This window comes from Euleptes europaea, chromosome 8 (assembly GCF_029931775.1).
Source record: "Euleptes europaea isolate rEulEur1 chromosome 8, rEulEur1.hap1, whole genome shotgun sequence".
In the NCBI taxonomy this organism is placed as follows: domain Eukaryota; kingdom Metazoa; phylum Chordata; class Lepidosauria; order Squamata; family Sphaerodactylidae; genus Euleptes; species Euleptes europaea.
In genome coordinates this window covers 37,283,096-37,304,929 of record NC_079319.1, presented here as the reverse complement: position 1 = coordinate 37,304,929, position 21,834 = coordinate 37,283,096, and the positions used below count along the sequence as shown (strand labels likewise).

At 43.2% G+C, this 21,834-nt stretch overlaps 1 protein-coding gene across 6 annotated transcripts in view; it reads right to left on the bottom strand.

Moving 5' to 3' along the window:
- The window catches only part of NCOA2 (nuclear receptor coactivator 2), a 170,519-nt gene that overhangs the window by 145,533 nt on the left and 3,152 nt on the right, over positions 1 to 21,834 (bottom strand). For all 6 annotated transcript variants that reach the window (XM_056854038.1, XM_056854037.1, XM_056854041.1 and 3 more), the window contains exon 2: positions 13,053 to 13,132. The gene's annotated coding sequence lies outside the window, so the exon portion shown is untranslated. The remainder of the gene's footprint in view (positions 1 to 13,052; positions 13,133 to 21,834) is intronic.

The following is a 21,834-nucleotide window of genomic DNA, read 5'->3' as shown; positions in this document are numbered from 1 at the left end:
CTACATTGACCACAAAGTTATTCTACTATATACTACAGGAATTTGGGGACAACCCCCCTCCCCCCAGCCCTTTGGCACTTTTCCTCCACCCCCATCCCTCAAGACTCATCATACAAAAGACTGCTAAACATCCCCACAGCTACAGGAAGTGAGAGCACAGAACTACTATTTGCATGGTCACCTCCGTGAACACAGCTTCAAAGAGCACCACTCCTCTTTTAAATGTCAGTCATACAGCAAAAAGAAATGGGGGGATTGCTTGCTCCTCTTTTCCCAATAATAACCAAGAGCTTATTATGTTTCATCTGCAGTCCCTCCATAAACTCAGCACATGCAAAATTAGGTATTCTGTTAGGAATGCTACAAAAACTTTTGAAAAGTTTCCTGACACTGCATTTTAGAGCTCCATCTGTTCTGCAAAGCAAACAGGAAGTATGATTTTTAAGGGGGGGGGGGGAGAGAGAAAGATAAGGGGCCCAAAGAAAGGTTTGTAGTACAGTTGCCATTCTCTGCCTTTTGTGAGCAACAAGCATGAAATACTTGTCTTCAACAGTAAACCACATTCTCACAGCAATAGCTATGTAGTTACACTGGAAATAACCCAGAACACATATTTAACAGGAAAGAATAATCAGATTATCACATGATTATTAACGCAAATAGATAGCAACACCCCTCTAAGTACAATCTGGTTATCTTTGTTTTATACACACACAATCTTTTAGCAAGGCATAATCATAATTTAATTAATTTAAGTACAAGGAACAAAGCTGATGTTTTCTTCATCTTGAAGTACGCTATTATGGATTACCTGATGCCTGTTTATGTGAGAATACTCAGTGCTAAATCTGCAGCCTTTTTAGGATATTTGTCTTTCATAGGCAGGCCTTTCCTTGTTCACAGGCAACCCACCCACCCCAATCTAAAACAGACCCAGGAACCAAACCATGCAACAAACCTATATGCCAAATTTGCCTCCATATTCACTCAGGCAATACTATTACAGTACCTAATAACATCAGCTGCATCATCTTGGACATATCCACCAACATGATATATGCAATCATCTGTCAACAATGCCATTCTGCTCTGTACTTGTATGAACAAAAGAATGCCCACACAAAAGAATAAACAGACACAAATCTCACACTAAAAAAAGGCAAAGTATTCAGAAACCAGTGGGAAACATTTTAATCTCCCCGGCCATACAGTTTGTGATGTAAAGGTTCTCTTACAAAAAGGCTACAAAGGGAGAATCCAACCTGAAAGTGCTGAATTAGGATCCATTGAAGGAAGTCTAATTAATCAATACTACCTCTCACCTAGGCCTGAGCATGAATTTCTTTGCTCTCTATAGGTGTTAATAGGTCAGTGTGACCCACCCTTTACAGATGTTAATTATTTATTTTATTTCCACAATGCCCCTTCCTTGATAAGAATTTATGTTGATCCTACTCTTCCCATCTTCTACAATTAGGAATGGACCTCACCCATTCTACATGGAATGGTTTTTCTCCACTGGGTATTCTTTCCAACAACTATCCTCCCTTTCCAACAACTGTCCTCCCTGTCCTCCCCCATACCAGCCTGACTGTTGCTTGTAACCCTTTTAGGTGCCACTGGACTTCTGATTTATTTTCTGCAACAGACTAACGTCTGGTATTAGGATCAGCCAAGTGCCAGTCAACAACTACCTCTCATACATGGTTCATAGCGTAGCTGTTGCTTTTATTCAGTGCTAGCATGAAAATAACTACGTCACCAGCCCAACAACACTATTGCTGATTCTACACACTGCCACTGCATCTTATGGAAATAACACATGAACATACCAGTCCCAACAACAGAAAAATAGGAGACTGTGTGCAATCATGGTTTAACACTAAGGTTGGGTTGGGAAGATCTGGAGATGGAGCCCAGTGTGGGAGTAGTTTGTGGAAAGGAGGGACCTCAGTGGAGTATAATGCCATAAGGTCCACCCTCCAAAGCTACCATTTCCTCCAGGGGAATTGATCTCTGTAATTTGGGGAACAGTTGAAATTCTGGGTGATCTCCAGACCCCATACAGAGGCTGACAGCCCCATTTAATATACACCAAAGAACTACAAAATAGGTTCTTGTAGGTTATCCGGGCTGTGTAACCGTGGTCTTGGAATTTTCTTTCCTGACGTTTCGCCAGCAACTGTGGCAGGCATCTTCAGAGTAGTAACACTGAAGGACAGTTACTACTCTGAAGATGCCTGCCACAGTTGCTGGCGAAACGTCAGGAAAGAAAATTCCAAGACCACGGTTACACAGCCCGGATAACCTACAAGAACCAATGAACTCTGACCAAGAAAGCCTTCGACAATATTTTGAACTACAAAATACTTTTACTTGAAGATTATAATTTAATCTCACTAGATTGGTGATTTATATTCATAATTTTCTGATCAGCAATGCAAAAGAAGTACTGGGAACAGCAGGAACATTCCAATATAGATTGGAGCATTCAGATACATCATTACTTAGAAATGTTGTCCACAACTCTAGTACCAAATGAATAAGCATATGCATACTTATACTTCCAAGATCAAACATACTATAAAGGTTATCGCTTAAAATTTCTGGGTATCATAGCAGCAACTCAAATATAGCAAAGTCAGCTGCATAGTTATACAGAAGTGCATTTAGATCTTTTGACAAGCTGCTAGATAACCAGAACTGGAAAATTAAATTTCTGAAAGCCAAGTCAAATCTACTGGCATTCATCCAAGAATCAGTGTCATTATCAGGTTCTGTATTTAATTAGCACTATTTACTGTCAAGCAGTCGGTTGTGTTGATCTTTCACTATCCTCAGTTAGTATGGCTAACAGCAGACACCGGGGGGGGGGGGAGATCATGTTAAGTCACTGCTGAAGATGCAAGTGTCCAGCTTTTGATCCAAGTGGCATTCCTGGGCTGCAACAGATACTACAATATCAATCTGCTTTTACAACACTGATCTGCCACAAATGATAGTAACAATCGGAGCCTTGTTTACTCACCGTGACGGCTCCTTCTGTTCTGGATTCGCGGGTATTACCATCACGTGCCCAGGGAGGCAGGACCAAATATTTTTTCTTCAGCTTCCTGTCTCCCTGGGCGGGAAACCCAGTTTACGGACTCGCCGAGCTAAGGAGACAGGTAAGTGCACAGAAGACAAACAGCAGTACTGCACTTAAACGAAAGGTTGAGCTCCTTTAAACAAGAAAGATAACGTTAACACAATAGGAACAATAAGTAAGGCCATAACTGATGGCGGACATAGGGAGTACCATAATGTAAACAACAGAACTATTATGAGTCCCCAGTGTCAGCAAACTGTGCTAAGGAATAAGAGAGTCTTGGACCTGAGAAGGGTGGGCAAGATGCCCTTCAACCCAGAACAGAAGGAGCCGTCACGGTGAGTACACAAGGCTCCGTTCTCGGTTCTGGGTGGAAGGGCATCTTGATTCGCGGGATATCCAAGAGCTATGCCCCGGGTGGGACTCAGGATTATTCCAAGACTTGATGCAAAACCCTCCTACCAAAGGCAGCCTCAGCAGAGGCCCTGGAATCAATTTTGTAATGTTTGATAAATGTAGAGGCTGAAGACCATGTGGCCACCCTACATATTTCTTCCAGAGAGGCTTGCCTGTTAAAGGCTGCCGAGGCGGCTGCACTGCGGACCGAGTGTGCGGTAATTCCCATGGGAGGGGGTATTTTGGAGGCCCTATAGGCTTCCACAATGCACTGCTTGACCACCGTACTGATGGCGGAATTGGACATTTTCCCTCCCTTGTTGGGGTTGGTAAGGGAGATGAATAGGGCTTCAGATTTCCTAATATCTGCAGTGCGGCTCAGGTAAACCTTAAGCAGTCTGCGTAAGTCTAGCTTGTGCCATTCCTTTTCCTTGGGATGTACAGGATGAGGGCAAAAGGAAGGTAAGTGTATTTCCTGTGATCTATGGAATAAGGAATTTACTTTGGGAATAAAGGTGGGATCTGTTCTCAACACCACCTTATCCCTGTGAAATACGCAGAACCCTTTCCTAGAGGAGAGGGCCCTGAGCTCAGATACTCGTCGAGCAGAGGTCAAAGCTGTGAGAAAGATAGTTTTCATCCTCAAAATTCTAAGGGACACTTCCTTGATTGGTTCAAAGGGTGGTTTGGTAAGCGCCGAAAGGACCACATTGAGGCGCCAGGTGGGGAAACGATGTACTACAGGCGGCCTGGTTTGAGTCACGCCTTTCAAGAACGTTATGATGTGAGGGTGCCGGGACAGAGGAAACCCGTCAATCTCTGTGAGAACAGTGGACAAGGCCGCCACTTGTCTACGCAAAGTGGATGCCGAGAGGTCTAGCACCAAGCCCTCATGGAGGAATTCCAGTATTTTGGGAATCCCTGGGGAAAGAGGGTCTATGGATTTTCTTTTGCACCATAGAACAAAAGCCCTCCAGGAGGTATTATATATCCTCCTGGTAGAAGGCTTTCTGGCTTCCAACATTGTGTCTACCACTGCAGGAGAACAGCCCATCCCTAAGAGCAATCCCTGCTCAATTTCCACGCGGTTAAGCGCAGCCATTGAGGATCTTGGTGGATCAGGGGACCTTGATGGAGTAGCTCTGGGAGCTCCCATGGGGGCTGAACAGACATTCTTTGGAGGCAAGGAAACCATGGTCTCCTCGGCCACAGAGGAGCTATGAGGATGACCGTGGCCTTCTCTTTCCTGATTTTCCGAACTACTCTCGGGAGGATGGGAATGGGAGGGAACGCAAACAGTAACTCCTGTGGCCAAGGAGCCATCAGAGCATCCATGTCCTCTGCTTCCCAATGAAAGTATCGGGTAAAAAACCTGGGAAGGAGGTGATTGCTCGCCGAGGCAAACAGATCCACTGTGGGCCGGCCAAACCTCTCTTGGATCAGACTGAAGATGGACTTGTCGAGGGACCATTCGACCTCGTCCAGGACTTGTCGACTCAGCCAGTCGGCCTGCGAATTGAGAACCCCGCTGATGTGTTCTGCGGAGAGAGATAACAGATTTGACTCTGCCCAAAGAAGGATCATCTTTACTTCCTTGTGGAGACTGGGAGACCTCGACCCCCCTTGTTTGTTGACATAAGCCTTGGCCGATATGTTGTCCGTTCGGACCAAGACATGTTTGTGTTGAAGTGTGCTTTGGAAGTGGATCAGTGCTAACCGTATCGCTCTCAGTTCTAACCTGTTTATGTGGAACTTTCTTTCCTTTGGGGACCAGGACCCCTGGGCTACCAGGGACTGACAGGTGGCCCCCCATCCCTCCAGGCTGGCGTCTGTGAAGACCTGGATCTGATCTTCTACTACAAACTGCAAACCCCTGCTGAGGTTGTTGCTTTTGAGCCACCATGTTAATGACTGTCGGGAGGGTAGTGGCATGAGGATTGTTCTGTCCCTGCTCTGTGTAATGAGGTCCTGGAATGGACGAAGCAGCAGTTGGAGATCCCTCGAATGAAACCTGGCCCATGGCACCGAGGTTAAACAGACTATCATCTTTCCTAACAATTTGGCTAGGTTCATGATCCCTCCCCGAGTGGAGCCGATGGTGGCCTTCACCATAGTTTGGATTTTGGTTATCTTGTCCTGGGGTAGGATCACTAAGTTGTTGTGTGTGTCGATGATGACACCCAGATGCTCTAACCTTTGTGAGGGAATTAGATGGCTTTTCTCTAAGTTCACCAGAAAGCCATGTGAAGTCAGGACATGTATTACCCTGGAGGAGTGAACTATCGCCTGTTTCCTGGACTCCGAACAGATTAGGAGGTCGTCGAGGTAAGGGAACATCGTAATCCCCTCCTGGCGAAGCAGCGCCACCAGCGTCACCAAAATTTTGGAAAAGACGCGGGGGGCGGAGGTCAGCCCGAAGGGGAGGGCCCTGAACTGATAGTGTTGGCCACTGTAACAGAACCGTAGAAATCTGCGGTGTGAATGATGGATCGGGATGTGGAGGTATGCCTCCTTCAGATCCAGGGAAGTGAGGTACTGGTCCAATTGAAGAGCTTCTAGAATGGAGCGGAGAGTCTCCATGCGGAATTTTCTGTAGCGAACGCTCCTGTTTAGATGTTTCAAGTCCAAGATAGCTCTCCAGTCCCCATTTTTCTTGGGGACTGTAAAGAAAATTGAATATACCCCACTTCCCTGTTCGTCCAGAGGAACAGGCTCTATTGCCTGGATTTGTAGAAGGTGACTGATCGCTTCCACAGTTCTCTGGTGTTTTTCCGTTCGAATGGATCTCGGGGAATTTATAAATTTGTCCCGAGGGATACTTGTGCAGTCTATGAGGTAGCCCTCTTGAATGACTTGGGTCACCCATGCGTCTGTGCAAGATCTTTCCCACACTTGGTAGAATAGTAAGAGCCTGCCCCCTATCTCCATGGAGTTGGCGTCACTGTTTTGGGGTCTTGGGGAACTTGTCTCCCTTGGGGTTGGAGAACTGTTGATGTCCCTGGGGGGGACGAAAAAATTTACCACCCCCCCTGCGGGATGAACCCTTGTAATTGCTGTTGTTGCCCCAAGTCCCTCTTCTTTGGTCTGTGCGAAAGGGAGCCAGAGGGTGAGAAGATCTGAAATTGGGGAAGGAAGAAGAGGACCACCCATCTCTTTTGTAAGATTTGGGGAGTACCTTTTTCTTGTCCTTATTCTCGACTAGAATTTTCTCTAGTCTTTCTCCAAAGAGTTCCCCCCCCCCCCCGTATAGGGGTAAGACATAGTTAATGTCTTGTTCTTTATCTCGTTCTGCCAGGGGCGAATCCAAAGTGCCCTTCTAATGGCAACGTTGGAAGAAGTGGCCCTGGCAGCAAAAGACATGGCATCCAAAGATGCGTCCGCCATAAAGGCAGATGCCTTGAGAAGCCTATTGAGCCCCTCAGTGAGCTTACGATTGTCCCCGGTGTACAATTGAATGATCTTTCTAAGCCAGACAATAGAAGCCCTTGCCATGATTGAAGTTGCCGCCGAGGACTGGATAGCCAGGGTGGAAGCCTCATGTACCTTTTTGGATAGGATTTCAGCTTTCCTATCAATGGGGTCTCTAATGCTTCCCATCCCGTCCTCAGCGGGTAAATCCGGGGAGTGGACTGCTGCCACTGGGGCATCTATGAGTGGAAGCTGGAACAGAGTCATGGCCTGTGGCACCATGGTGTACAGCTTTTTAATGTGCGCAGGAAACTGCCTGTTTGCCAGCGGCTTATCAAATTCTGTCTGGACCTGAGTCTCAAAGAATTCAGGGAAAGGGATCTCCCATACACGAGGTTTGGTACTGGGGAAGAACTCCCTAGTGCCCTTCTTTTTTGTCTTTGGTTTGGGGTCTGAAACAGGGTCTGGGTCCTCATTTAGGTCCAGAGCGACTAAGGCTTTATTTAGCAGGGCCTGGAAATCCTCTGCTAAGAATAGACAGGGGTGCTGTTCCTCTAGGAGGACTGGTGAGTCCTCATCAGATTCGAATTCTCCTTCCTCTCTAGATTCAGGATCGGAGAGTACGGACTGGTAGTCTTCAGAAGCCTGGTAGTGGGCAATAGGCTGTGATTTTAGGGCTGCTTTAGTGCGCCATTGGGAGCTTGATTGAGTCTCCTGTACCCCTCCCCCCTGAATACTGGTAGGCCGAGGCTGGGGAAGGCCAGCACCCTGAAGCAATGGGGCCATGGAATCCCTAAATGCTGACATCATTTGGGCTTGCCTATCTAGGACCCCATTAAAAAAGTTCAACATTTCCCTTCTAGAGACCGGAGCCTCAGGCTCTTCGTTGCATACGTTACCCCCCTTTTGAGGAACGAAGTCGGTAGAAGTGCCTTCCATAGCCGGGTTCCCCGGGGCCAGGCCCGCGGTTTGCACCCGATCGAGCGCCTCGCCGGTTTTGGCGCCATTTTGGAGCGGCTCCTCTGAGCGCGCCCTTTTCGCAGCGGCCGCCCCTTCGGAGTTGGGCGCCGCGCGGCCGCCGGCCCAGCCGCCTGAGAGATCTTTACGCCTCCGCCCTGTTGATACAACGAGGGCCGGGTCCTGATCTCCCTCGGATAAAAGATCCGAGTCCGAGTCCCTCCTGCCGTCCGCCATCTTGCCCGACGGGCGAAGAAGAAACGGGAGGGGAAGAGAGGCAGGAGGTAAAGGTCTGAGGGAAAGAGTAGACGCGACCGCGTCCAAGTTCAGCAGGGGGGGGGGAAGGCAAAAGGTAGGCTTTGTAAGAAGGGAGAAGGAAAAAACACACAGGGTAGGAAAAAAATTTCTCTCAATACGGAGCTCAAAGGAAACGCTGCCACCCTACACAAGGCAGGACGGAAACTGGGTTTCCCGCCCAGGGAGAGAGGAAGCTGAAGAAAAAATATTTGGTCCTGCCTCCCTGGGCACGTGATGGTAATACCCGCGAATCAAGATGCCCTTCCACCCAGAACCGAGAACCTTTCATATAAACACCCACCACTGTACTTCATATCGATGGCCCAATAAAAAAATCCAATTAAATTTTTTCCAACAAAAGAACTTAAAAATTCAAGGCATTATACCAATGCAATGGCATGTTGACAGTGGTTGGTTCTAGCCCACAAAAGCTTATACCATAATAAACCGGTTCGCTTATAATCTAGAGAAAGTCATGCCTAAATCCCATTGAACTGAACAGGGCAAGGTAGTCATGACTATTTGTGCTCTACTGACCACAAAAAGTCTTTGGTTCTCTGTATTGGTCTGTTGTAGCAAGAAACAGAAACACACAATTCTGTGGCACCTTAAAAAGTAACAAAGCTACCTGTTGGCACATTAATCGATATCTTCTGTAAACGCATATTCAGCAGTTACAGCATAAGTGTGAACAAGTGCTGACATGCACATATTGAACTAAATACTTGCAAGGACCGCACAAGAAGTGCCTGAGGTTACTGTACAGTATAAAGAGCCATGTAAATACCAAGCAGCCATCTTTACATGGCATACACATTAATTTAAATAAGTATGAATTTGAATAAAGGATTAAACAAGGCAGGTTCTTTAGGAAAAACATGTCGCTTTCTTCCTCTGCAGCACAGACCATTTTGAGCAGATCTGATAGTAAAATCTAAGTTGGAGTCTTTCTAATTTTCAGACAAAATTAATCTTCTGTTATTCAAATTGAGCAATTTGTCACATGAACATAATACTGCAAGACCATACATTTCATAGTGTACAAGTCAATTCAAATATAAGGCTCACCATACGCCCAAATGTTCAAGCAGCTACTGGTAGTATCTTCCTTGGTATTCTTACATCTTTATCGTTTACACGAATATATGGATGGATGGAAGGGAATCCTTACAAAATATTAAGTTTACTATCCAGTTTTTCATCTTGCAACATATCAAAGGTATCTAATGTAATCTACAAGGCATAATTTGCTACACAGCTACAAAAAATAGTTTTTTTAGATTATGTCTGGGCCAGCAGTTATTCTGTAACCATTAAAAGTACTGTGATAAAGCTGTATAATCTGTGCTGATTTCTGCATATTTTAGCATGTTTTTACTAGGTTCTGTCACAAAGTTTACGCCTCACTCAAGTGATGCAATCCTTCTAACAACAGTACTGGGCAGAAGTCTCACACTGTTCCTTAGCAAATTCCTCCAAGATATTTCATTGCTGAATTTTTCATCCTCGTAGCCACCCCATGCACCTGTTCATGAATTTATTTTAACCAAACTGCATATCACTATTTCAGAATCCCAGACACCTTTGCAGTGCTATCTCCCTTTTGTGTCTTATTGCAAGAAAAATCTTGATTGCGCACGGGTGCAAGTGCACAAATCCAGAGTGAATACACCTTTAGCTTATAAAACTGAGCTGAACAATTCATTGTTCACGTTCACCAATAAAATCCTCAGTACAACAACACTGATTTTTCAAACCTGGAGTCTTCAAAGATTCCCATTTGCCTAATTTAAATCCAAATTTTATGTTTGCTTTTAGTCCAAGTTACTATTTCTACATACTTTAATAGCCGAAATTGTCCTCACTTTGGTTAAATTGTGAACCAACTTCAAGCTCAAGGGGAAAAAGTGACAAAAGTTTTCACCAAGTACAGCTGAATCTTCAGACCAGACAGACAGGTTCCTTAACCAATCTTGTACACGTCAACAGTTGAAGGGAAGGGAGGTCCCACACTACATTTTACACATCCTTCACAGCATCCAAGCCTCTATGTTTAAGTATTGCGCTTTGAAACGGATGCTACCAAATTCCAGTCACAAAACTCAACTGTGCCAGCCAGCAAGTTGTTTGTGTCATACTTGAGTTCCTTATGGAAGTAATTTTTGTAACAAGAAATGTTCAAGAAACAATGTATGGGAATATGCATGGTAGCCTAACATTCCTGGATGACAACTAAGAATTTGAGATACATGAACACACATGAAGCTGCCTTCTACTGAATCAGACCCTTGCCCATCAAAGTCAGTATTGTCTACTCAGACCGGCAGCAGCTCTCCAGGGTCTTTCACATCACCTGCTCGCCTAGTCCCTTTAACGGGAGATGCCGGGGATTGAACCTGGGACCTTCTGCATGCCAAGCAGATGCTCTACCACTGAGCCACAGCCCCTCCCCCATCTACATCATAACACAGATGTTTTTCAGGGAGTTCAGAAGGTGGCAGCAGAAAGGGGAAAGAGGGATAAATCTGTTCTGTGAGTGGAGTTCTGCTTGTGAGTCTTTAGATCCAAACCAATTTTTTTTTAACTGTTAGAGCTACCAGTTTGCATATTACACCTTTTTCAGAAAATGCGTGATTTGCAACATGGGAACCTTCATTTTATGATCAATCAATTAAATCAGTCTTTAAAATTGTCTTGATTTAAATCGACGCATTTTTTCTATAAGCAAGTTTTATGTAAATAAGGTGCCAGAATTAATGGCAAGATATGGCTTGATCTTTATCACTTCACAAGTGACTAGTGTCTATCCAGCCACACGTACATAGGGAAATGCTTAATTACGGGGGGGGGGGGGGGGAATCAAGAAAAAAAAAGCAGGAACAGCAAATCCAATTACTTTAAGACTTAAGTGGCTCATTATTTTGGAGAACATAATTATTCTCTGTTCTATGGCTCTTGTGCCACAGAATACAAATAAGTCATTCAAGCAAAATAAATTGCTTTATGAAATTTTCTCCCAAGCTTTCTAGCCTTTCCTCCATTGGCTTGGATTGAAACCTGTCATACACAAGCAGAACAGCTGATCTTTTTGAGGGGAAGGGCATTTTCACCAATGAGTCTTTCAGCTTTCTGTGTCACACATCACAAAATTCCTGAAAGTCTCTTGAAGCCCAAGACAAGCTTTTCAGGGAGTCCAAGGAACTGCAGAAGACAGGAAAGTAAACTTCTCTAAGCTGTGGCACCCAGCCTCAGCCAGCTGCCCCTTAGCCATCTTGCCACAAGGCCTCCCTAGGCCTCAGAATGGAAAGCAGAGGTAGTTGCTTCACCGTATTCCTCTCTTCCCCAGGCAGCAGCTCCCACAACCTTGAACTGAGCCTGCTTCTTGTCCTCAGGCATCATTGGGAGCCTCCCTTTAAAAAACCCCTTGTCGCCACCCTTTCCCGGCCATCGCTCTACCCTAGGCCAGGTCCCACCCTTGCTGGGACCTTGGCCAATCCCTGGCACAGGTGACACCTCACCTTCATAATTTATCCCCATCATCTTCACTGGCCTCTCCCACCTTTCTCCACTCCTCATCTCTCCCTTCCAGCCAGGGTGGAGAGCCAAAGGGAAAGGTCTATTGAGCTTCATGGCTTGTCTTGGCTTTCAGCAGGCCTGCTCACCTGTCATTCCTGGTAGGCCTTGCCTTAGGACTGGGCTGCCAGTCACTGGCTCCTTCCCCTGGTCAGCCCCCACAGTCCTTGTCGGGCTGCTGGCTCTCCCGGCAGCCCCCTCCCCTGTTCTGCCAGCCCCCACTACTTCGACGACCTCTGGAAGGAGGCACCCATATAAGGACCCATCGGGCCTTCCTCCTGACTCACCCCGACTTCTGGATGGGCTGTTGGGGACCTCCCCAACTCAGGGGACAGCTCCCCAAATTTTCTGCTGTGGCAGCAGCATCTGCTGCCTGCCCGGTGTTCTTGAGGAGGCCCAAGCCGGCTACTCTCCCAACAGCTGCCGCTCCGGATGCGCCAGGGCAGCCGGTTGCCTCCCCTGTCTCTGGTGCCAGGCACTCCAGTGGAGCTGCAGCCAGCCACCAAGCAGGCAACAATGGGGTGGGGGTGAGGGGATTCAGTGGCGCAAAAGGGTGTCAGCTGGAGGCATAAGCAAAGCTGTACTTGAATCTAAGTTCTTGAATCTCAATATAAAATGAACTGGAAAGATAAGCTTCAAAATATTATTTCTGTGTCTTGCCATTTTTATGCTTTTTTGTTTTCAATTCTGAACTATATCTTTGATGGTGGTCATGGGAAAATTCCAGTGGGACTGTACATACAGGTACGAAAACATAACTTGTAAAAATGAAATTTCAGGGTTTTACAAGTTCTGAGATAACACAAAAACAGCCTCAATCACTTAATGATCATATGCTCTGAAGGGCTATCTTCAATGAGCATGCCCAGTGAAAACTGACATGGCTATAGCTTGGATTAGCAGAAGCCGTATACTTTATTATAAACCTTGTTAGAGATCTCTCTCATTTTCAAAAGTATGTTGGCATGCAAAATTAGGAGGTGTCTGCTATATGCAAAACACAGGCCCAAAGCCCACTTGGGCACATGATGCTTTACTGTCACAGAAATGTAAAGGCAATCTTCAGGGTTCTGAAACAATTAGTGTAACTGTGTAACAGCGATCTGGTACTCCACAAAGACAGTTATACGCCGCATCAGGTCAATCTATTCCTTATTCTTATACTTTGGCATAAAATTAACCAACATGTTTTAGCTAATCTACTACTTGATTTTGGTAGAATTCCAATTAGAGAGGACCTAGTATGAAGAGAACCACTGTCTTACATCTGTACAACAAACAAACTGAAAACCACATAGAGTTATTAAACATGCATTATTTGAATATAACTTACCAAGATTCAGTGAGGCAGTCAAATCAGTACTACAGGTTATGTGTCTGAAAGCTTCACTATTCAAATGCATCTCAAGCCAGCTATAAGAAAAATTATACAAATATTATTTTAAAATATTATTATGGTAGCACCACCATTTAAGTATTTTTGACCCCATTATGTAGAGGCTTTTTTTTCTCTAAACACTTCTAAATAATTCTATTTATACATTAAATATTTGCATATTGCATTCTATGTTCACATCAGGCTTCCTCACTACACAATTTCAGTATTTTCTTAAAAGAACAGCTTTGTTCGCATTTATTTCATTGGTATTATTAGAGACTTAAGTCATAAATTTGTTTCTTTCAAACACAACTCGGGGGGGGGGGAATCCTGTAAAAGAGAATAACTTGGCGGTATGTTTTTCCTGATGTATGTCCTGAGCAAATCAATATTATTTTCCACTTAGCAAGAGATCAGCGTAGCTGTTAAGAACATGAGCAGAAAATCCATTCAAATATCAGCCCAGCCATAAACTCAGAACGTGGCTTTAGTCAAACTCTCTTTCCCAGTTCCTCCCCAGTAACCTGGTGATAACAATGACCATCCTTCATTATCGATAGTGTTAACTTTACTCAAGTACCGTTACATAGTAATATGAACCATTTTGAGAACTTACAAAATTTCTACCTGAGGCGGCTTACAACATAAACTAGAACAAATATAAGACTTTATACCAATTAAAACCCATACTACGTCAACAACTAAAAGACAATGAACTAATCAAAATATATATCATACATAAGAGCAGTATTTCCAACACTAACCTGAAGTACAAGCAATCAACACAACTTAGTGTCAACCCAATTATTAAAAAACCTATAAAATAATTGAATGGTAAGCAAAAAAACAAAATTATTGTAGCAAGAAAATGAACATCTAGCAACAAATAAATAAAAGCCCTGATGAAACAAGTAAGTTTTCAATTTAACATCAAAACATAACACACCTAGCAACAGATGAGAGACACTCCCACATCATGGGTGCCACAAAAGTCTTGCTTCAAGAGTAATTTGTACTTCCTTTAACCACCACCAGGAAATGGCTCAGAACTCTGTTGAGTTTTGGTCATTCACCCAATGATTTCATGAAGATGTCAGAAAGCAAAGGCAAGTATGATCCACAGCTGTGCCTATACCAGTGATGGCGAACCTTTTAGAGACCGAGTGCCCAAACTGCAACCCAAAACCCACTTATTTATCTCAAAGTGCCAACACGGCAATTTAACCTGAATACTGAGGTTTCCTCCCAGCTTGGTGGCAAGGGGGGGGGGCGTGGGGATTCCAGGGGGGGGCTTTGAAGGGCTCCGCGCTGCCTTCAAAGCCCCTGCTGCCCCAGCGCGTGCCCACAGAGAGGGCTTGGCATGCCAGACTTGGCACACGTGCCATAGGTTCGCCAACACGGGCCTATACTATTCATCTCTTAGCACTACTTTCTTGTACATTTGGCCAAACAGGACCAGATCTACCACAACATTGTGTCCCCAATCCCCATCTACATCAATCAATCTAGATGAATACCATTGTACAAAAGCTATCAAAAGAGTCTGAATACCACTGTACAGAAGCTATCAAAAGAGCCTAAATAAATACATAAATACAAAATTAAAGGAATACCCCTCATACAAATCCATCTAAAAAAACATTTAACATTCAGGTAATTGCAATATGGGAAACGAAAACAGCTTATTTTCATTTTATTTTTTAGAATTAGGGACAATTAAATGGCTATAGTAAGTAATGAATATAGTAAGTAAATGACTGAATATGCCATCTGACCCTCATGCATATTTATTCAGCAAGTCCCAGTGATGTTAGAGGGGCTTATTCCCTTGTAGGATTAAACCCCAAGGCCTGGTTCATACATGCTGGGGAACAAGATGTCTGACACCTGAAGTGTCCCTTAAGACAAAGGATTACATTTTAGTATAATCACATATATCAAAAACTTTCCGCAAAAAAGAAAATCAATACAGCAAGGAAGTGGAACTTTTCTGCCTTGCTAAACTAGTTTGTATGGAGACATTATGCAAAAGAACATCCAGAGATTGATTTTATCACCTGCAGCCTTCAATAGCACAGTCCATTCTACTACCTCGTTCCCCAATGAGCATGTGAACAAGGCATCTGTTCAGAACTTCAGTCATTCTTACCAACACAAATGCTGTCTATTTCCAAAAGTTCTAGTCTGTACAAGCAGCAGAATGGGAAATTAGAATGGGCTCTTCCACATCATCTTTTAGGTGTAGAGAGTCACCTTCTTAATGTATGGGAACTTGTAAACATAGGATCCTTCACTTGCAGTGTGGTGTACTACAGTACAGTCTACCACCTCAGCTTTCTGTCAAATCACTATAGCCACTTTTTCATGCACATCTAGACCAAGCCATACAAAATTTCTACCTGAGGCTTACAACATAAACAAGTACAAATATAAGACATACCATTATAAATATATTATAAGCATAAGACGTTATACCATCATACAAGCCATAAAGACTCCCAGAGAAAAAGAGCCCTGTGGCCTAGTGTAAGGCTTCATGAACCCTGGAACGTCCAGGGGAGAGACCCCTTCCATCTCTCCAACAGCAGATGCCCATTCAAGATTTCATTGAATAGGCAACCCCCAAGTCTCCCTCATGAACAACAACAACAAAAAAAATCAAGAGAGCCAGATCTCTGCCAGGAATTTTGGCGAACTGTCTCTAATTAGCCGTGACAACGTCCATTTCTTGCTTGCTTTATACTATATTAGGGAGCTTACGCTTATTTAAAGAAACCTGGTTAGAGTAGACTGTAAGGTCCTAACTGAGGTGAAAGGTATGAAGCCAGTGGTAGTGCCGGCCAGGTTTGAAGCCTGGGTAGACTCACTTCAAGCTTTGGTTGTCCACTTGCTGGTGCCAATTTGCAGAGTTAGGGTTGATTATTAGAAGTATCAAGTGAATAAATAAAAACATGGTTTTTGTCTAATTATTTTGAAAGTTTTAACATAAATATACAATAGAATTTTAGATGGGCAGCAAAAGTCAGCAAATACTTTGAGGCATCTAGTGATGAGGAGCATACACCCAAGCCAGCCACTGATCAGCTGTACTGCTAGGAGGGAATGGGGTAAGTGTGCCATTGGTACTGGGCAGAACTCAACTGAACCTTTGCTGGTTTATGGCACTGGGGAGGGGATGGTGGTGAAGCTCAGCATAGTTCTGAGCAGGAAATTCTTAAAAAGGTTGAACATCCAAAACCAACCTATCTTAAGGTTGCTTCTCAATAAACTGCAATAAAGGAGGAAGAGAAAAGCTGAAGTTTGGGCCAGGCAAAGAGCAGATGCCTGGAAGCTCAAGTCACATGCAGGAGAACACAACTCTCTAAATGTGGCCCATCTGTGGGTGCAAGAAAAGGTGGGACTACCAGTCCCAGATACAATCCTTCAGTTGACCTTCAACCTCAGCTGGTTCAACATTTCCTACAAACTGGTTGATGCTTTGACCTGGGCAGCTCCCTGATGCAAGGATTCCTGCCCTCCAGGCCCTTGCAGCCTCTCGTAGTCCTTCTAAGAGCGAGCAAGAGTAAACTGCAGCGTGGCTTGATCTTGGCTGACTATGCCTTTCCACCCGAGTAACAATAACCATTAATTAAAATAATTAAAAGCACATGGGCCAGAGCCTGCATCTATAACCTTTACCTATTGTTTACTTCATTTATACCCCACCTTTCTCCCTAACAGGGACTCAAAGCGGCTTCAATTGTTCTCCTCCATTAAACCCTCACAAGAAAGCCTGTGAGGTAGGTTAGGCTGAGTGTGTGTGACTGGCCCAAGGTCACCCAGCAAGCTTCCATAGCAGAATGAGGATCTGAACCTGGGTCTCACAGATCCTAGTCTGATACTCTAACTACGACAACACACTGGTTCCCTGTCTCATAAGATCTCTGAAATTGTTCCAGAAGACCCCAAGGACCGACGTCTGCCTTTCAGGAGACTGTTCCACAACAGCAAGAGCAGAGGAAGAGGCTGTAACAGATTGCATTCCAGGAGGCTGCTAGGAGACCCTGTTGAGAGGAGCACAATTACCACAGGGGTTCACATCAAGAGAGATGGTCCTTCAAGTATGCAGGCCCAAGGTCATGAAGGGCTTTAATGGTAAGCACCAGACCTTAAATTGGACCTGGAAACCAATAGGCAGCCAGTGAAGAGACTTTAAGATCAACTTTAAGATGATCTTGACAGGCAGCCCCCAATAATAAACTGGCTGCTGTGTATTGCTCCAGCTAAAGTTTCTGAACAGTCTTCAATGGCAGTCCCCTGTACAGTATGTTATGGTAATCTAGCATGCTACCTTAACATGGATCAGAACTGCCAGATCAGTTTACTGCAGAAATGTAGACAACTTCCAAACTAAGGGCAGATGGAAAAAAGAATTTTTCACCATAATTTTTACTTTTTCTCCCGGGAGCCCTGCATCTAATAGGACATACAAGTTTTTAACAAAGTCTATCAATGAAAGTTGCAAAAAAACAACAGGAGACAGCTGCATCTCCATTTTACAGTTTATTCCTCCTCAGCCACTTGATCACCACATTCAGGTACTGGCTCAGCACAGAGACGGCAGCTCTTCATGATATAGTCGAAGTAGTATCATGTCATCAGCATATTAATCACACACCATCCCAAAATGATTTGTGACCTTTGTTCAGGAGTCTCTTATAGATATAGCCCAATATGATGATGCCACTATACCATGCAGGATCCCCCACCGAAGATCGCCTGGACTTGATGTTGCACACACCCCAGTCACCTTTTGAGTATATCCTGAAACAAAGGACCTAAACTATTTTAATACTGCTCTACTTCAACCTACTTCCTCAACTTCAGCAGTAATTCATGGTTGGGAGAGTTGAAAGCAGCCAAAAGATCAAGCAGCAGTAGCAGGGAGGAATTTCTTTACCTATGTGGATATAAAGATCATCTACTATCGCTATGAAAACCATCTCTGCCCCAAAGCCAAACCTGACTGAAAAGGGTAAAAGGCAGATGTACAATCCAAAAAACCTGGAGTTGTTCTGCCACTACTTTTAAAAAAAAAAATTCTGAAGACTAATTTGACACAAGTCTATAGTTGACCAATACCTGCTTATCTGAAGGTTTCCTAAATTAATATTAATTAGCCTATTCAGGAATTTTCTTCTCAAGTTAGATTTTTAAATGTTGGCTGTATGACAACATCTTTGTGGTGGTCATTCACACATACAAACACACATCTTAAAGTAAATTAAGTCAGCTAACTCATTGTAGATCAAAAGAAGCAGGGACAAAATCAGGAAAGAAAACATACAAACACTATATTAGGAAGATTTCAGACTTGGGACAAAGGTGTGAAATAAGAGCGAGTTGTAAGTTTGCGTACACTTCTGAACTTTCAGGCCCACACAAGTAGAGCTTCCAGATGTTAGGAGTTTAAATTCTCTCATGTTAAGACCTTAACAAAACATCATGTTATGCACCAGCCTTCTACAGGACAGGGTAAAAGTTACAAAGCTTTTAAGCACCAGAAACTAATATTTAGTACTCTGACTAGACGCATGGGATTTTCTGGTTCTGCCAGAAAGATTTCCTGCTACTATAATACCCTGCCTATATATTTCCAGTCCTAACATGTGTCATTTGCATCCATCAGTGAAACATCAGGTATTAATACTTTACAATCAGAACTAAGCCAGTTGGATGGAGGTGCTAAACAGCTGCCATGCATACCACTACCCTCCCTTCTCTCCATCACCCCCCGCAATGTATGTTCCCACAGAAACTTAGCAGCAAGAAGGTACACTGCCTTGGGATTGTGTGAGAAATCACAAGATAAACAAGAAAGGCTGTATGTCTAGATAGAAGGTTTTATACCAGAAAAGGCAATGGTACTGCAACTAGGGAAACACTGCCATAAGCTTCATAGTAGATTGTTTGCAAGAGTATGCTCTTAGCAAATATGACCAACAGACTAAAAACTTGGCTTTGAAACTAGCAGAATGGTATAGCCCCATCTCATCAGATTTTGGAAGCTAAGTCGGCTCAGTTCTTGCATGGGAGACCTCCAAGGAAGACTCTGCAGAGGAAGACACTGGCAAACCACCTAAGCTTCTCACTTGCCTTGAAAGCCCCTTTCTGGGGTCGCCATAAATTGGCTGTGACTTGATGGCCCTTTACATACACACACACAAATACCCACACTTAACATTACAATTGAATATTAAAGTATGATGCAAAGAGAAACTCAAAGATGAAGAAAATAAAAGTACAGGAGAAAAAATAAATTTTACCTCCACAATCTTTGCAAGTGCTTTCATCATAACAAAGAAACCTAGCAGTACTAGAGTCCAAATGCAATTAGTATTTTTATAACTAATCCATCTTTAAAGTTTGTGATCAATTTGGCACATTCAAGGTCACCCTTCTACCCATCTACAGACCTTTAGAACACTTAATGTGCACCTTAAATATCATCAACAATGAGTTACATGTACCTGACAAGCTAAATAGGTTTACCTCCTAAAAGCTGATAAACAGCACTAAATCAAAAATGTGGCAGCTGCTCTCCAGGGTCTCAGGCAGAGGTCTTTCACATTGCCTGCTTGCCTAGTCCCTTTAACAGGAGATGCCGGGGATTGAACCTGGGACCGTCTGCATGCCAAACAGATGCTCTACCACTGAGCCACAGCCCCTCTTTTGCAGGGTACAGGTTAAAACCTCAACAGTATGTTTTCACACCCAAATGTACCAAAACATGATCCAGCTGTTGTGACAGCTCAAAGTGACATGTCCCAATTACATCCATGTAGGACCAGCAAATCTTATGGTTCACGAATGTTTTAAGTCCCACTCGTTATGATAGGATCTAGAGAGCTGCCTTTCTCTTATTTTTTTGTGTGCCATCAAGTCACCGCTGACTTACGGCGACCCTTTGTGGGGTTTTCAAGACAAGAGACATTCGGAAATGGTTTGCCATTGCCTGCCTCTGCATCACACCCTTGGTGTTCCTTGGAGGTTGCCCGTCCAAATACTAACCAGGGCCGACCTTGCTTAGCTTCTGAGATCTGTGGGCTTTCTAATGATAAAACCATTACCGACTTGAATAGCCATTTGCAATAATATGTGTGCCCAAATCCCCAAACCAATCGTTTGAGAAAAAAAATCAAAACTACACATTCAAAATGTCGTTAGTTTCCCACACCCACCACCCCAAATCTTATTCCAAACTTAGAACACAATGTAATTTTACATTTCAGAGTTCACCATGTAATCTGAAACATTAAGCTATTGACTCCTTAGCTCATGTGTTTGTGCAATGAATATATTGCTAATAAGCCATTAATAGTATAACTACTGATTACACAAAGCCAATAAGAAATATCCTATTTACCATAATAATAGCTTATTTTATATGTAGGAACCATAACTGCTAAGAAATTTAATTGCATTGACTCAATAATGAAGTAATGTTTTAGAAAATTAACATCACATGTGTGCATTGTTAGTTTACTGCTTTAAGCTTCATTATCATTACATCTCGAAGTTAAAAAAAAAATTCCTCTGTAAGACCAAAATCCCCAAGAGGAAAAATAGCTTAGTTCCTATCCAAAGGCATACAATGGAACCACAGCTGACGTTGCACATCTTTCTGGTTATCTCCATATGTTCAAGAAGTTCGTTCCCACCCCCGACTGCACTACCCAAAATGTACACTATCCAAAATGATCAAATAACATTTTCAAAGGAAGACTGAAGAGAAAGTGGACCGCTGCCTTTCTAGTCCCATTAAAATGTGAGGGTACATAATGATCATTTGCAATTTAATTATTTTATACTATGGGTCTGATTAGGGAAGTCTTTAGTAACATATGCACAGATACACAGAAGGAACAATTAGATAAATTATCTTCATTCCTTAATACCACTTAATTTCAGTGCAATAGAAAATTTGTGATCTGTAACAAAACATATCTAATTTTAATCCTTCAAAAAGAAATACCAGGAAATAATTTCATCATATATTACTAGCATCTCTCTTTAATATAAGAACAACAAAAGGAACACAATGAACTTGCCAAGTATACAATCAGATTTTAGGTTTTGTTATGCTAAATTCTCAGTGCCTGGAATAAAACTATATCAAGCAGAATCCATGTGTACAAGCTCAGGCCGTTGTTATTCATTGTACAACATGCTAATCGGAAAATACTTAAGATCTCTCCTGTTTTTTTTCAGACACAGCAGATATTTAAAATGTCTTAGCTGTATCCTCCCTGCTTGAGTTTCAGTTTAGCATAGGGAATTCAGCTTATGCCAACATGTCAGTGACATCAACAAAAGGAGAGAGCAGAAAACAGTAAGCATTGTAGTAGCAGCTGTCTTTCTAAATGACTTTGCTCTGTAGGAATAGCAACCTGTACTCTTTACAGATGGGCAGGCTCACTCCTATTATGAAGTAAAATGCAGTAAAAGCCAACTCAGGATATTTAAACATACTGCACCAAATAGTAAACCTAGATCTTTTCATATACCTTTTATAATGTAGTGCACAACATAAGCCTATTCTGAAATTATTGTACCAGTCCACTTTAGTGCATTCTATTTTTTTTAACAGAATTTGTTTGCAAACAAACATGTTGCTCCCATGATTATCCCAATAAAAAGGCATTATTAGTTCATCGTATACATAGCTTTCAAGCATCAGGATAATTATTCAAAATCT